Here is a 17719-nt window from a genome sequence, read left to right as displayed (position 1 = left end):
TCAAACTACTTGCTAAAGGTAAGGGTAAATCTCCATGTGTGAACAGTGACACTAGCATTTCTACACAGAAGTAGTTCAGGAACCACAGTCTGTTGAGAAGGGAGTTAGAAGCCATGATGTCTAGCACTATACGTAGGATTGAGGACATGCCAACTGCACATAATAAAGAGGTATATGTGTGTGTTGTGTGTATGGTAGCAAGGCTAATGGATGTTACTGGATTATGCGATTATGGAAAAATTAATCTCCACAATTCCTCCTTGTTGCAGTGTAATCCAAGTGCAATGACGGTTCAGAGCAAGGAAAGATCAGTTTTAGCTAGTGACTCAGACTGTGTCCTTCAAAATTCATCATATTGAAACCTAATGCTCATTGTGATAGTATTATAAGTTGGGACCTTTAGGAGATAATTAGATCGTGAGTGTGAAGTCTATATGAATAGGACTAGTTTCTTTATAAAGAATGCCCTCACTCCTTCTGCTATCTGAGGACATGGTGAGAAGGCCACTCTCTATGAAGCAAGAAGCGAACTCTTACCACATACTGGAATTGCTGGCACCAAGACTGGAAGAAATAAATGTTTGTTGTTTAAGCCACCCAGTCTGTGGTATTCTGATGCAGCAGTCTGAACAGTCTAAGCTAGTTAAGAAAGATTTCACAAAGAGTAATCTATTCTGTTCATTTTCCAAAAAAAAATTGAAAGACATGTTTCACTCAACAGTTCTTGATGTCTTACTGTGGGAAGCAGAAGGATTAAGAAATCCCCACTATATGGGGGACCGGGGAAAGGGTACTAAGAAGACCAAAATCCATACCAAATTGACTACTCTTCCCTCTACGTATGATATATAGCACAGTGCTTATAAATGCAGATTTCCTGGGTTTCATTCCTGACTCTGACAGCTCACTAGCTATGTGACCTTGAGCAAATTACTTCTTTTCTATGCTTAAAATGTACCCATCAGTTTAATGGAGATAGTAACAGGCTCAGGTGGAGTGCCAGAGACAATAGTTGCTTATGAAAATATGCTATGTATTCCCAATTTCCCAATTTGCCTTGTAGTGAGGTGAATCACGTGACTAGTTCTGGCTAATGGGCTATGAGCAAAAGTAATTGTGTCACTTCCAGGGCACCAAAAAATTTTAGGAGCTGGCACATAATATTCTATGCTCTCTTCTCCTCTGCCATAGTGAATGCTGATGACCTTGCAGCCTCCATCATCTTGAGTACATGAGTGAACATAAAGAGAAGAGTATACCCCATTGCTATCCACAATAGATATCACATGAAAAATAAACTTTTATTAAAATCTCTGAGATTTCAGGGTAAATTTATTATTGCTGTATAACCAGTGTATCTTGAGTAATCTAGTTGTCACTGTGCCTGAAAGAAATAACTAGGGAGAAAAAAAGCAATCTTCTAAAAACATGACTCAAGAATATAGCTAATAAGTAAATGCTACAATTTTCAGTAAATGAACACATGAATAACCCATATGTCACAACTCTTGGGTTCAAGGTAAAATTTCTTAAAGTTAATCCTTCTGACTTTCACTAAAGACAAATTCTAGAGACAGCAGAATATCAAAATTCTCCCCAAGATTTCTGTGAATGCCTGGGTCCTAGAAAGTTCCAAGGTTCTTCTCCCCTCTGACACTCATTTATGTAAACTTGGTTTTGTCCCACAATTACCTAGACATTGCTCTCAAACTCTTTTCTGGGTGCTTCAAGAAATCTAATTCCATCAGTTACCATTTTAAGGCTGTATCAAGGATTTAGAACATCAGAAATATTATTGACAAGACAAAGCATTGTGTAAAGCCACTATTTCTAACTTGCTGTCTCTCCACCTCCCTGTCTCCCCTTCCCTTCTCTCACAGAAGTTCCTAATTCTTCTCTCTTATTCAGAGTAGTTTCTCTGACTTCTGAAGATAAGAGACCTAGATTTGTTTCCTGGAGCTGCTAGAGGCTAGAAGTAAAAAATTCAAGTGTCAGCAAGTCACTTCCCTCTGAAATCTGTAGGGAAGAATCTTTCCTTAACTTTTCCTGGCTTCCAATGTTGGCTGTCATTCACTGGCATTCCTTGACTTATATGTGCATCACTCCGATTTGTGCCTCCATCTTCACATGGCATTCTCCTGTGTCTCTGTGTCTTCACATGTCTGTCTTCTTATAAGAACAGCAGTTATATTGGGTTAGGAGCCTACTTTACTCCAATATAAGCTCATAATAACTAGTTATGCCTGCAATGACCCTATTTCCAAATGAGGTCACATTCTGAGGTAATGGGAGTTAGGATTTCAACATATTTTTTTGAGGTGTATACAGTTCAACCCATAACAGGGCCCTATTCCTTTACAAAATAGAATCTACCCCAAGAATTTATCAGTTCCACTTGTCTTTATACTCCTCACACCTCAAATAGTATCTGATGCATCTCAGATGCTGACACAAACACTTCTTTCCTGAAAAAGAAATCCAGTATTCTCAGAATATTCTCAGCAGGTCAATATTACTCAGAATAACTTAAAATTTAGAACTAAACAAACAAACAAAAGACTGTTTAAAGGATTTGCAAGTTGCTGAAACAACCAGAACTAAAAGGGACAAGATTCTGGAAAGGAGAGAACTAGGAAAAAAGAAAAAAAAAAAAAACTGACATTGTGCAACTGTTTTGATGATTCTGGATTCAGAGCAAAAGAATGCAAATCTGGGTTTTGTCCAGGCAGAAAGCCACCACTTGGGACATATAAACGAGTAGAGATTTTCACTGTCTTGTGAAACAAGAGAGACAAAATTTGAAATCCCAAGTTACTAGTAATAAGGGAGGAATAGAGAACAAAGCCTGATACATAGCCAGCTTTTCCCTTAACACATAGGCCAATTTCTAAAGTGAGGCCAGAAGGCTTAGAAGCTAAGCAGATAGACTGAAAAGCAGAGCAGAGTTTTTGGGAATCTCAGTTATTAAGGAGAAAAGATTAGAGTTGAGGCCCTGTCTGGGTGAGGGGGGCCCAGTGAACTCCTCAAACTCTCAGGCTTTGGGGTGGGGATGCACCAGGAATAGACTCAGACTGAAACTGAAACATAGTCTTTAGTTGGATTAACAATCAGCTCTGGGGCTCCTCGTGGCTCAGTTGGTTAAGCGTCTGCCTTTGTCTCAGGTCATGGTCCCAGGGTCCTGGGATTGAGCTCCACGTCGTCAGGCTCCCTGCTTAGTGGAGAGTCTACTTCTCCATCTCCTTCTGTTCCTCCCCCTGCTGCTGTTGTTGCTGCTGCTTTCTCTCTCTCTCCCTCTCTCTCACAAATTAATAAACACTAAAAAAAAAATCAGTTCCAAGTTGCCCTGGGACAATAAAAAGTAAACTCTGGTTGGAGGAAGATAACATCTGGAGCCATCACAATTTTTTTAATATAAAATGACTGGCACTTAACTACAAAATTACTAGGCATGCTAAGATACAAAACAATATGCCTAAAAACCCAAAGAAAAATGATATGGAAATATGTCCATATGGATCCAGATATAGAACAGGAAAAGAACCTTTAGTATAACTATGAGTTATAGCTTCAAGAAAATAAATAAGAAAAAATTTTGAATAGAGGAAAGATGGAGAATTTCAACAAAGAATTGAAATGTGTAAGAAAGAGTCAAACGCAAATTCTAGAACTGAAAAATACAGTTACTGAAATTAAGAATTTATTGAATGGATTTAATATGGAAGAAGACAAAATTATTGAATTGGAAGACAGGTTCATAAAAATATCTAAACAGAGAACAGAGAGGAAAAGAATAAAAATTCAAAAAAGAGCATAAACACATGTACAACATCAATAAATCTAACAGATATGTAATAGATATCCTAGGTAGAAAGGAGCAACAGGAAAATAGTCCAATAACCATCAGAAATTTCTCAAACTCATGAAGACCATACCCACAGTTTCAAGCATTCTTAGAATCCTAAATAAAGTCAAAGAAAAATATATTGAGCTATGTCATATAAAACTGAAAACCAAGGAAAATTAAAAAATAAAAAATCCTATAAGTAGACAGAGGGGGAGAAGAGACACATTACCTTTAAGAGAGCAACAGTTAGAAAATCTGCTAACTTCTCATGAGAGATGATGAAACCCAGAAGACAATGGAATGACTTCTTTGAAGAGTTGGGAGAAAATAATGAAGACTTCAATACTCAAACATAAAAGGAAAATTAAGATGTTTTAAGACAAATTCCAAAGATGGAAAGAATACATTTCTAGCCAACCTGAACCAAAAAAAAAATAAAATCACTGAAAGGATTTTTTTCAGGTAGGAGGAAAATATCTAAAATAGCCACACTGAAATGTAGGGAGTAATGAAAAGCCTACATTTTCAAAAACCTGTCGGTAATCTCCAGAACAGCAGGGAGTGTAACAACTTATGGCCAGTTCGTAGCACAATGACTACTTCTTAGTAAGTACTTAACTGTTAAAATAATAACATTATGTCCACCTTGCTCCAAATGTATACTTCCCTTACTCCCATTTTCACTTAAGTCAGAGAAATTTTATATCCTAAAGTATCCATTAACCTTAGAAAAGGAAGAAAAGGAGAATCCAAATGTCTGTTCCTGGGTCTGAAAATGATTCTATATCATTTCTCATTTCAGCTCCCTAAATAAAAACTAAATCTTAAGAAAATAGGTGCCCTCAAACCTCTCCCCCCACTTAATACTTTCTCTCATTTCAAAAGAGAGATTACCTCAAGGAACCCTCATTGCTGAGGATTAATGTTTTAAGGAATAGAGTGCCACAGATCAGGCAATTCTTTCCCTTGTCACCAGTAATGATCCTAAATCTTTTTCCTATATTTAGTTTAATCTGCACAATAGAAATCTGTAAAGAAGACAGTATGGGAGAAATCTTTTGGACTCCTTAGATGCCTTCCATAACATTCCACCAAAGTTTTCAATAACGAACTGTTTTAAAGGTTTCAATGCTACATCGATGTTTAACAGACCATATTAAGTCTCTTCCCAACCCCTTAAAGAATGTTTGAAATCAGATAACAGGAAGAGGGAAAAACTAGCCCTAACTGGTAGAACAATAGTGTCACCAAGCCTTCTTAGAGGCTTAGAAAAGCAGTCACCTTTCTTGGCTGCTACCTTTTTGTGCTCAGAGCACATTATGCAGCTTTCTTCATAGCACAGAGCTCCCTGCAGTGAAAGCCGCTTCCTGAATGGGGTTTCTGAGCACAGATATTTTCTTGCGTCTTATTTGCAGCTTTGTACAATAAGCCCTCTCCCACACAAATACATATTTTCATTATCTTATTTTTAGAAATGCAATGTGAAAATGGGAAGTGTGATTTGACATTCTAATTGTGGTAGATTTTTCTGTTTTAGTCTCTCTAGGATCTGGCTGCAAGTACAACTCTAACACGAGATTTCTACATACTAGGCTTCAGTTCCACTTAGCCATATTAAAAGCCATGTGCATTGCAGTCACAGGGGTGCCTTCCCACACATTCATTTGTCAAAATATATCATGCAATATGATTACTTTCCATTACAACAGATTAGGTGTCTGATCCAGACTGTTGAGTGTAGGAAATAATTTTAGGGTTCTGTGGTTCAATGAGTAGAATTCTCAGGTCTGATGTTAGTTTCTGCTATTTGTAGTCACATGAGTACTAGTCTATGTATTCCACCAGTCTTCAAACTAGCAGGACTCTCCAAGTATTTAATTTATCAGCTGAAAGAAACTTTGTTACCTTAAAGAATCTGACAGAACCAAATGCTAGAGAGAGGAGGTTGTCTTAAAACTTGGGATGTGTGTCTTTAGTTAACTCCATATTTCTTTCCCTCTTTCATTCTTTCCTTTTCCCATCCTTTCTGCCTTACTTCCCTCCCTCCTTCCACCCATTCTTTTATGAAAAATTATCTTAGTATCTAAGAAGCTCTACATTTGATTTGAGGTACTGAGAAGGCAAAGATATCTAAGTCAGGGCTCCATACTTTTGGGGGAGACAGATCAGTGGGAAAAATAATTAAAATGCAAAATGAGACAGATGAGCTGGATTCTCTGTGACCAAAATATGTGAGAAAGCAGCAGGTGGAAGATGAATTCTAGCCAGAAAAGAAAAGGACTGCATAGTTCTACTCCTGCAGTTAAAGCCTAAACTGGCACTTGGATTTGATCTGAGCATACTGGTTGTAGACAGGACTAGAACAAGTTGATTTGCATTTGGGTTGTTGGATCTAGAGAAAATGACCAGTAGAGGGGAGAGCAGGAAGTGTCAGTCTCAATGTACCAATCCACACACATTTATTTAGTACCTATTACACTGCATCAACTATTTCATTACAACTCCCCAAATAATAACTTTTTTAAAATTTTTATTATTTATTTATTTTTGAGAGAAAGAGAGAGAGCCACAGAGAGCATATACAGGAGCAAAGGGAGAGGAAGAAGGAAGAAGCAGACTTCCGGATCAGCGGGAAGCCCAATCCTGGGCTCAAACCCTCAACCCTGAAATCGTGACCTGAGCCAAAACCAAGAGTCCCACACTTAACCGACTGACCCACCCAGGCAATCCCAATTAAAATCTAATCCTTAAAGTTTAAATACTACACTAGGGGCTGGGGACACATGGGCAAACGTGGCAGATGTGGTCTCAGCCCTGCATACAGCTACAGGCCAGAATATTCACCCTCTATTTTTCTAGAACATGTAACTGAGTGGTATGGAGTGATGAACTACAGGTAGATACTTGATAGGGAGTATTCATGTAGGTTTCAGGGAACGTGAGAGACAGGAAGGCACAGATAGAGTCACTTTGGGCCCTAGTGACAATCTGCCCATAGGTGAGGAAAAGAGATGTTCCAGCAGATACATCCATAATTCTTTGGAACCTCAAAAACTGAGAATCCTCAGAGTACCCTTGGTATAGACACCCGTATCAGTTGGTGTTCCCCCAGAGAAACAGAACCAGTGGAAGGGACAGATAGATGGATACATATTTTCATGAACTGGCTCATGTGATGGTGGTTGGACCTGCAAGTTTGAAATTCATAGGGTAGGACAGCAGGTAGAAATTTAGGAAACTCAGGATTTCACTGTTACAGTCTTAAGGCAGAATTTCTTCATCTCTGAGAAACTTGTTTTTGCTCTTTAGGCCTTCAACTGATTGAGGGAAGCCCTCCCACATTATGGAGGATGATCTGCCTTAATTGAAATCAACTATTTGTAAATGTTAATTTATACAATACTTCCACAGCAACATAGAATAGTTTTTCACCACACAACTGGGCATCACAACCTGGCAAAGTTGACCTACAGTTAACCAGCACAGCACTGTATCAGGAATTAAGGGTACCTTCTGTACAGATGTCAGTATTCTCAGCAAAAATGTAAGACACCAGCAAGAGGAGCAGTGGTGGCTGGTTGTGGGTACCAGTCCAACAGAAGACTAAGAGGACTCCTATAAGCACATGTGAAACACCCTCTAGGTCCCTCAGAAATACGCTAGGCTGGAAAGGACTATGTGGGTAAAGGCAAGAACCATACAATTTTGGTTACTGTCTCCAGCATCTCAATAACCTGGTGAAAGACTCTGAAAACTGAAGGATGAATTTTGGAAGTGATAAAACTTTGGATCTATAAGGGACCCAAGGGTGGCCAAGAGCACAGGATATGCTGATCCATTATTGCAGGACATCTGTGAGGACAAACGAGAGAGAAGCAGAAATGTGTGAGCCTCTCCCAAGCTGTGAGGGGGTTCTGTGTAATGAGGTTGAAAGGACAAAGACCCTGAATGGGGCAAATGGGAGGGAACCTTCCCTTTATATCCAGTGGTTTGACTGCTGCTGAGTGTAGCTTGGTTGCTGTACCACCAGCCCAACTCTCCAAGAGGCCAGGCCACAGAAACATTGTTTTGATTCCCCAGGTTTGTAAGGCCTAAGCCTGAAGAAGAATGAATCTCACATCATTTTAAGATGGGAAATGTCTCTGCTTTCAAGCTCCTATGGTCTTGGAATGATTCACAAGAAAATTAGTAGTGACAATCTTAACAGGGACTGCTGGACTGCATCAGCCAAAGCTGAGAACTGAAACACCTGATACACATATATGAGGAAAGCTAGGGCTGAAAAACTAACCCAGTATATACATCTTGTCAGCTTCCAGGGATAGACACATGTGTATTCTTTTCCTCCAAGAATGTGTATTTTCCTCTACATGTGTATTCCTTTCCTGCATCCTTTTTCTTAGAAACCAATGCCACCACTTACCCAACTTCCCCTCCTGGGGGAAATCCTTACCCCCTTGCACCCAAGGTAACTCACCAAGTTCTATCAATTTTTACCTCCTAAAATATCTCATAGATCCAACCCCATCCTCTTCATTCTGCTACCACTCTTTGAAGCTGGTCTTCCTTCCTCTAGTTCCCAGCTACCTCCAATTCATCCTTCCATCAGAATGATGATTCAAAAATGAAAATCCAACACTGTCTCTTTCTTACTTCCCTTCTCATTTATCGTGAAGGTTTTAGAAGAGGGAAGCAAGGCATTTGTAATGTGGTCCTTGCTTACTTCTCTCACTCACCCCATACATGGTTACATCAACCACTCAGTTTCTTCCTCTCTTTTTAAATCTCTATACATGCAATCCTCCCTAGAATGCTCTCCCCAACTTCTCTGCTGAGCTGACTCCTACTTCTTTAAGACCTAGATCAGAGGTTATTTCTTCCAACTCACCCTGGCCAGAACCAGATGTTTCTCTCCTAGCCTCAGATTCTTTGAGAAGCCACATACCTAGAGACTTTCTCTTTCTTTCATTTTATGCAGTGATGGGTATGGATTTGGTTCACCTAACACCATCCTTGGCCACTGTCCTGCCTGCCTCAGCTGGGTCTCTTCCTGAACACTGGATCCAGCAGAGGAGTCAGGTGAACTTTGACTCTAAGACTGAGGATCTTTTTGAAACCCTACTCAGGAGTCTGCTTGGTTCTTGCTGTCCCAGGCTAGAACCCAGTGTTTATCACAGACCTTTGTTTTGTCCAAGTACAAATGAAACTGAGGGCAAAAAGATATGATAAATAGTTGCTTTCAGGATCCGCTGGTTTGAAAGACACAGCAGCATCTTTGAAACATCCCAGCAGGGTTACTTCAATCTGTGATTCACCCAGGAATTGGTTTATTGGCATTCTTTTTCTGTCACTTAAAAACAAGTAGCTCTTCCAAAAATAGGTAAATAAACACAAATAAAAAAAGAGCAATAATTTCTATTCATCTCTAGCAAAGTACAGGAACAGGAAATGGGACAGGTCCTCATGTTTGTTATACGTGCCTTGGGATTCAGTTTCCTAAAATTAAGGCCAAAACAAAGTTCATAGTCTCCTCTGGCAATATATCTGGATAGTCAGGTAAGGTCATTCACTTGCCAGACAACATTTGGTGTTATCAAGACAGTCACTAAAGAACCACAGTGGAGGGCAGCCCTGGTAGCGCAGCCGTTTGGCGCCGCCTGCAGCCTGGGGTGTGATCCTGGAGACCTAGGATGGAGTCCCGCATTGGGCTCCCTGCATGGAGCCTGCTTCTCTTCCTCTGCCTGTGTCTCTGCCTCTCTCTCTGTGTGTCTATGAATAAATAAATAAAATCTTTTTTTTTTTTAAAGAACCACAGTGGATTAAATAAATCCTTCAGAAAAGAAAGGCATCTGACAGTGCAAGGACAACTGAGGAATTAACTTTAAGGAGAGTCACCTCCATCCTGGAGAAAAAGCAAGCAAAGGAAAGAGAATCAGAAAGACAATACAAATGAAGCAGCCCCATCTCCTCTGTTGGTTATTGATGTGTTTTTCTGAAGCACTATCTACGATGGCCAAATAGATCATTATTCTTCTGAAGTTAAGCAAATCTCAGTGATCCAAACTTGTAAAATCATAAGAAACCACATTAACCAAATCCTTGGAAAAAAGCTGAACTCTGAGAAGCAGAATGTAGAGTGATGGTTACTAGAGGCTGGGGAGTGGAAGAAATGGGGAGAAGGACCAAGGTATAGATATACACTTATAAGATTAACAAGTTTTAGGGATTTAAATACACAATATGGTGATATAGCTAGTAATACTGTAGTATATATAAAAATTGCTCAGAGAGTAAATCTCAAATGTTCTCAAACAAAAAAAAATGGTAATTATGTGAAGGATGGAGGTATTAACTAAAACTGTGGTAGTCATCATTTTGCACTACATAAGTGTATCAAGTCAACATGTTATGTATCATGAATTCACAGTGTTTTATGGAAATTATATCTCAATAAAGCTAAAAGAAATAAAGCAAAAAAAAGTGCAACAAGCTTTGTAGAGCATAGAGTAGTCTTTTAAGTATAAATTGTCATCATGATTATGTCTTAGCTAAAATTAAAAATAAATTTAAATTTTTGTGTTCCAAAGTATGGTGGTAGGGAGCAGGGTTGAAAGAAGCCAGCTGTAGAATCTACTATTCACTCATTCATTTTTTTCTACAAATATTTATGAAGAAACCATATGTAGGCACTATATCAATAAAAATAACCAACAACTATCTTGGGACTACAAAAATGGAGCCAAATGCCTGAGTTTAGTTCCTGACCATGCTACTTGGAGGGACTTGGAGAAGTTCTTTTATACTTTTTTAAGGATTTTATTTATTTATTTATTTGACAGAGAAAGAGAGAGAGCACAAGTAGGCAGAACAGCAGGCAGAGGGAGAGGGAGAAGGAGAGTGAGCAGGATCCCTGCTGTGCAGAAAGCCTGATGGGGGCTCAATCCTAGGACCCTGGGATCATGACCTAAGCCGAAAGCAGACGCTTAAACCACTGAGCCACTCAGCCACCTGAGTGGATGAGCCCCATGTCGGCTCCCTGCTCAGAGGGGGATCTACTTCTCCCTTTCTCTCTGCTCCTCTCCCTACTCATGTTCTCTCTCTCTCTCTCTCAAATAAATGAATAAATTCTTCAAAAAAAATGACTATGCCCATGGTCAAGGAGAGAGCTTATCTTTTTGTACCTTATTTGACAAAGCAAAGCAAGAGGATGGGCCTAGGTCAGAATAGCAAATCAGAAAAAAATTAGTAATGTTAGTAAGCTTTCTAAGTTAATCAGATATGAGGTTATGTACAGAAAATTCAGCTAAAGCAAGGAATGAAGGCAGTTCTGAGTCCAGGCATGCTAGAAGGAAGGTGCCATCAGTAAGGTACTTCAAGAGACTGAGAAACAAAAGAAAAAGATTCAGTTCAGAAGATGAGAAACTCCAGCCATGGGTAACCAGTGCAGGAATCAAGTTTGTCTAGGGACATCTGATGGTCCTCCATCTAATTTTCACTGGCCAGGAACTATGAGGGTCTAACAAATTGTAGGCACTCAAATACTGGTTGTCTGACTGATGCTGGTCTTACTCTGTGGACTAATGCTTGGAGATAGGCCTGGGATATCATGCTTATGCTTGCATGTCTCTTACCCTTATTGGATTTTAAGTCCCCTAAAAGCATCAACTGCTTCCCCAGCTTGACATTCACAGAGAGACTTTCATAATATAGATATTCAATAAACATTTTCTGAATGAATGAATAACTACCATGAACAAATTATCAGACACCGAGGGAGTCTGATCCTAAGCCAACTGCATTCTGAGAGAAATGTTCCTTACATCTTCCCTATCCAGAGCAAAAATGGTTTCAGAGTGTGGGGACATCTGTTGGTGTTGTCTGCCAAGAAAACACAGTGCCATCTTCCAAGAAGAGCAAATCAATTTTCCTCTGGGGAAGTACCCCACCCCATCCTATCCTGGCTAAGGGTAGGGCTAAGAGTTCAGCTGATCCTCTTTCTCTCCCTGGAATTTGAATCTTAAGCAGACCTTTAAGGACAGAAAATGGTTGGGGCTGATACATCCAAGCAGTGCCTAAAGAGGTCATCCGTTAGTTCATGCTGCTTCCATTGCCATAGTTGTCTTGGTTTCTGTCCTGAGACCTGATAACATAGCTTTTCCTTTTGAGTCGGTGAGCTTCCCTTTATCTTTTAACAAATTCCTTTTGTACATAAGTTAGCAAGAGTCCATTCCAATAGCTATAAACTGAGAATCCAACTGATGTGCTAAGAAATCCTTGCTCTAGAACAGTGGTTCTCAACTTTGGCAGCACAAGAGAATTACTAGGGAGTTTTTTAAATCCAGCACTGAAGTCACACCCCAAGCCAATTAAATGAGACTCCGTGAGGGTGTGACCAATACCTGTTAAAGTGCCCCCAATGATTCTAATGTGCAGCCAAGGCTGAGAATCACAGCTCTATAATTAAAACAAATATGCCCACCTGCCTACTCTAAGAAAATGAGGGCACAAGGAATATTTTATAGGTGGTACATTTTAAAAGAATTTACCCTACAGAACTAACTAAGCCCCCACTTGGAGTTTGTTTTTTTTTCTCCAAGAATTAAAAAAATAAAAGAGTTTTCATCTTTAATTGCTTTTTTTCTTTTACCACCAAGTAAATTTATTTATTTATTTTTGTATATTTTTTTAATTGGAGTTCAATTTGCCAACATATGGCATAACACCCAGTGCTCATCCTGTCAAGTGCACCAAATAAATATAAAGAACTTCACAACTGTAAGCACTTTTTAATTTTATTAACAACGCAAGTAAAAAACAGTGTCAGGGAAGAAAAGATCCCTGTCGGCTTATATTTAATAGATTGTGATAATCTATTCCAAGCTTGGAAAAATTTCCACCTAAGGAACCCTAGAATTGTGTGGAAAGTGAGGCCATATTTGGTGGTACTTGTTGACTAGAAAGTGATCATGAGAGGAGAGAAAACAGATACATTTTGCCTCCTCCACTCCATCTTGTGAATGACCATTTTCTTTTGAAGGTGTATGAAATGTATGAGTAAAAGCTAGCTAAGGAGCAAAGCAATTACATTCCACAGAAAACAACAAACGTGTCTACTATGAGAGAAAGATATGTTGAAATATTTTAGTTTCCTAAAAGAAGAGTTGCCTTTTCACAAGAATCGTTTCAATAGAGAGACTAAGACAATGTGGTGACATTCCAGAAGAAATCCCAGGTCTGCATGCACCATGCACAGGAACTCAAACAGTCACACCAGGAATGAAAGGAGGCGCCTCGGTGATGGTGCATCCCAATGGCTGCCCTGGCTGCTGCACTGCTCTCTCTTGACTGTGACTCATACTCACGGCACACAGATTTGAGGCACACAGGCTATTTTGAGCTCTGTCAGGTCTCACCAAGTGATGCTGCACCTAGAAGACTGGCTCTGCTTCCCACAGCCCAAGCGTGGGACCCAATGTCCCTAGAAATCAACTGGGTCCATCCTCTACCTACTAGCCTCACAGCGTGACTTCTACTTCTGTTTTTAACTTCGGTGAGACTGAGTCAGTGGAGAATAGGTTTATGTATGATGAACTACTTGCATAAGTTTAACAACGGGGCTTAGACACTTCATGGAAAGTACTGTCATTGGATACAGAAAGGAAATAGGGCTCAGTTCAAAGGAACATGTAAAAGGGGAATATTAATGCATCTTGCACATATGCAAGATGTCCTTTTTATTTTTACTTCACCCACTTATAAACTCAAGTATCGTGTAAGAATGCATTTTAAAACATTTAAAAGACAGTCAAATACATTTAAATTAGATGGTACTCTTTTGTTGTCATCTTTCATTTCCATTTGATAAATCTATCAGGAAACAACTCCTGAGAACAAGTCAATCACTAGTAAACAATTCAGATACGGGTTTTCCCATAGGTCAAATACATTTGTTACAAATGTGAATTGAATTCAAGATATCTAATTGAGATGCTACCATAGGCTAAGCATATAAAGTAAAAAACAAAATTCATACCTTCATGATTTATAATACAATAAACGACCTCTTGTGTTGTGCTGTCAATTCATTTTGTCATCATCTCAACATCATTTTTAAGCAACCATTTGGCACAATCTTTGGCAAGACACTATCATCCTAAACTGAGTGATACTAATTCACTCTTTATCATAGAGTGGCTAAGAATGGCTCACTGTGGGAGCATAAGCAGTAGAAATGTAATGGAATTGTCCCCATGCATTACTTATTGACCACAGGGCAACACAACTCATAGAAACAGAGGAAGTATAGGATAATGGAAAGAGAGGTGGACTGGGAATCTGAATTTTAAGTCTGAATCCTGCCCTCTCAAGATGCAAACTGAGAAAGCACACAGTGGTCACCTCCTGTCACTGTTTCTTCCCCTGTAAGATGAGGTTAACACTTACAGCTGCCTCCCCAAAGGTTAATGAAAAACAAATTAATAGCATAGGTTCAAACACCACCTACCACCCACAAATTTTTGCGGAACCTGACCCTCAATTCTACTAGCATCAGGTCATGAACATCTCAACTGGCTACCATTAATGCCTTTTTACTTTACCACAAATGAGCACTGATCACCTGTGATCTTTACCTTCTTCTTTATACTTTCTATATTTTCTGTTTTTTCTACAGTGGTCATGTATACATTTTGTAATCATGTTTTATGAATAAAAAGATGTGGATATACTTTAGAGGTTAAACTGAAAGCACTGAATTCAATGAATACATGAGTTAAGAGTATTTTGATATTTGTGTGAACTGACCAAAGGACAGAATGTCAGCAAATCAGAACACTAAAATTATTAAGGTGAGAAGCATGCTCCATTCTTACTATCTTTGTATGCTTTTAAAAATAAAGAAAACTTTCCTTAACATGTTCATTGTATTCTTATATAGTCAAAATATTAATTTATTGTCTATGTATAATAATGGCCATTAATTGAGCATTTATTATATCTTAGGTGTTTTGAAAATAATTGGACCAATGCTATAAGAAACGTACTTTTATCCCCATTTTTATCTATAGGAAAATTCAAACAGTACTTTACCCAAGGTTGTGACCAGTAAATGGTTGTTTACCATTAACCCACTCTATTCTCTTCGATTGTATCTTTCTATACCATTGAAGCTAGAGAGCTAGTTTTCAGACTCTCTTGTCGCTCTGGCTCTATATACAACCTAGGTTTGAAAGTAGATACATCCACGTAAGACAAGGAAGGTAGATATGAGTATCAAGCAGAGAGATAGGATTCTTTGGCAAGCACAGGGCACAGCCTTTTGTTCTTTAGGGTAGTGGTTGAAGACGTTATGTGTTTAAGTCATAAGAATGATGAGCAGCAGCAGGCAGAGTTGGTAGTGGGGTCTTCTCTAAAGACGTACCTTGTTATTTTTTACTGTTTCAGTTGGTTGCATTATTTCTGGCTGCACAGCAAGCAAATTTGTTTCCCAAGCCTGGAAAGTGTGCAGATTTCCCAATACCCTGTAATAAAGCCATTTCAGTTAAACAACCTTGGGTGAATTCTGTTGTCTACAAAAAAAGGATTGAGGCTGCACCGATGAATCTTTTAGACTCCATGCTTTATCTACCATGTCTATGCTTTTCCCAGTATCTGAAACTGACTTTTTATAGAAATTGGCGAGATAGAAAAAGACAAACAACTCTGGATCCAGGCTTCCTAAAATGAAAGAGATGACTTTAAGGCAGCATAGCTATGACTGGAAAGGGTATAGAGAACCAAAGTAGTTAAATAGAAGAACATACTTAAGGCAAGAACTCTGGAAAGGATTAAAACAACAGAGATCTGAAAAAGCAGGAAAAAGTAGAACCCAGTGGAAAGTTTCAACTAGGGTGTAAAAGAAGTTTAAAAGTATCTGAGCACACATTCCAGAAGAGTTCAGGCAGGGGTAACAATGCTAACAAAACACAACAGTTTGGACTGGACCTGATCACAAAATTACACTGGGAATCCCATTCACTGGTTCAAAGATTTCAGGCTAAAAAACATACAGTTCAGTCCAGAGGTTAACAAACTATGGTCCAAAAAAAAAAAAAAAAAAAAAAAAAAAACTATGGTCCACAAACAAAATCCTGCTTACAGCTTTTGTTTATAAATAAAGTTTTATTGGAACACAACCACACTCATTCATTTACACATGGCCTATGACTGCCTTCACAGCATAATGCTGAGTAGTTGTCACAGAGACTGTATAGCCCACAAAGCCTGAAATATTTACTATCTGGCTCTTTACAAAGCAATGTGCTGACCATTGTACTGGGAGGCTGGGAGGGCAAAGTCATTTGGAATTGGTTGGTTGGCTTTATGTATGTCAACAGAACAGAGAACTATGTGACCAGAAAAAGGGACCAGGGTTGCTGTCTGAAGGGAAGAAAACTTTGTAAGATTTTATTTATTTGAAAGAGAGAGAGAGTGTGTGTGTGTATGTGTGTGCATGTGTAAACAGGGAGGGGTAGGGTGGAGAGGGAGAAAGAATCTGAAGCAGACTCTGCACTGAGCATGGAGCCTGATGAGGGGCTTGATCTCAGTACAGAAAGATTGTGAGGCTCAATCTCACAATCATGAGATCATGATCTGAACTGAAATCAGATGCTTAACTGACTGAGCCACCCAGGCACCCCCTGAAAGGAAGTTAACTTAAAATACCTTTGGTGGATACAATCTGCAAGAGGACTTAGTCTTTGAGTATGTGTGGGTTGGGGATGAGGAACAGCACAGGTGCTCAAGTGAAGAACTGTAGAAATTGAAAGAGGTGAAAGTATAGTCAGAGGATGTCAGTGAAAAATCGAGAGAGACAGAGAGAGAGAGAGAACACAAATAGAGATGGAAAGCTTAGATGCTCAGGCTCAAGCTCCAGAGGTATTTGAGGGAGAAAGAGAAGGTACAGAGGGGTTGTTAGAGAAGTAACATGCAGCCTGTTTGAGGCCACTCCTCAGAGGCCCAGTCATTATGGGCAACTTCTGTGTGTTCCTATTCCATCTCAGTTGCTGCATGGGGTCCTCACAGGGCTTGCAAATTAGTGAAGGATAAAGGTGCAGCTCATAGTACCAGAAGCAGTCCTGTGGCTAAGCAGCCACCTTGGAATCTGACCATTCAGGGGGCCTTCAGCAATCGTCATAGAGAGAGGTGGGCTCCGTGTGGCACTACATAATTTGGAGAAGTAAGCACTATCCTGAAAGGGGTCTCTGGGAATTTCACATATTGAGACAGAGTAGTGCTCCAGAAGTGATTAAAATGAAAGGAAGGAGATGAAATGAGAGCCGGAAGGCATCAATGGGTCTCATGTTGCTTTCTGAAAGATGGGTGCTGTAGCCAAAAACCCTTTTCATCACACGGAGATGATGGTGCGGCTCTAGCAGCACTCTTTGTAAGTGGACTTAACCCACAGTGAGCAGCTTCCATTCTCTCCAACTACCAGGAGATTTTTCTTAGCTGCATTTTGGATAAACAGAAAGGAATGCCAAGTCTACTGAAAACCACTGTAAATGCTACCTACATGGTGCCTGTGGCTACTTTATGCAAGGGTTATGAGAGAATGACCAGAATAAAAATACTCTGTGGCCTTTCTCAGCAGCAAACATGCAGTGTGATTGAGTAAGCACAGAAGAAAAAGCAAGAGCCCTTCCTGAGTGGAAAGAGCACAACAAAAGATAGTTATTAAATCAATCAACTAACTTGGGCTCACAGGAGAACCTGTTGCTGCAACTGCATGAGCTCTCCCAGAAAAAAATGAGAGGTCAGGTCAGACACTTAGTGTAGTATTATATAAGCTGAAGAAGCAAAAAGAATCCTATAAGCCCCAAACTTAGAGAAACGTTG

The 17719-nt window shown here is 39.4% G+C and overlaps 1 long non-coding RNA gene across 4 annotated transcripts in view; it reads left to right on the top strand.

Moving 5' to 3' along the window:
• Positions 1 to 16133: 16133 nt before the first annotated feature.
• Positions 16134 to 17719, top strand: part of LOC140602209 (uncharacterized) — an 85311-nt gene continuing 83725 nt past the window's right edge. For all 4 annotated transcript variants that reach the window (XR_012005184.1, XR_012005182.1, XR_012005181.1 and 1 more), the window contains exon 1: positions 16134 to 16280. This is a non-coding gene — a long non-coding RNA (uncharacterized lncRNA). The remainder of the gene's footprint in view (positions 16281 to 17719) is intronic.

Source organism: Canis lupus, chromosome 13 (assembly GCF_048164855.1).
Source record: "Canis lupus baileyi chromosome 13, mCanLup2.hap1, whole genome shotgun sequence".
In the NCBI taxonomy this organism is placed as follows: Eukaryota; Metazoa; Chordata; class Mammalia; order Carnivora; family Canidae; genus Canis; species Canis lupus.
Note: the sequence above shows the minus strand (reverse complement) of the source record. Positions and strands in the feature narration are given on the sequence as shown.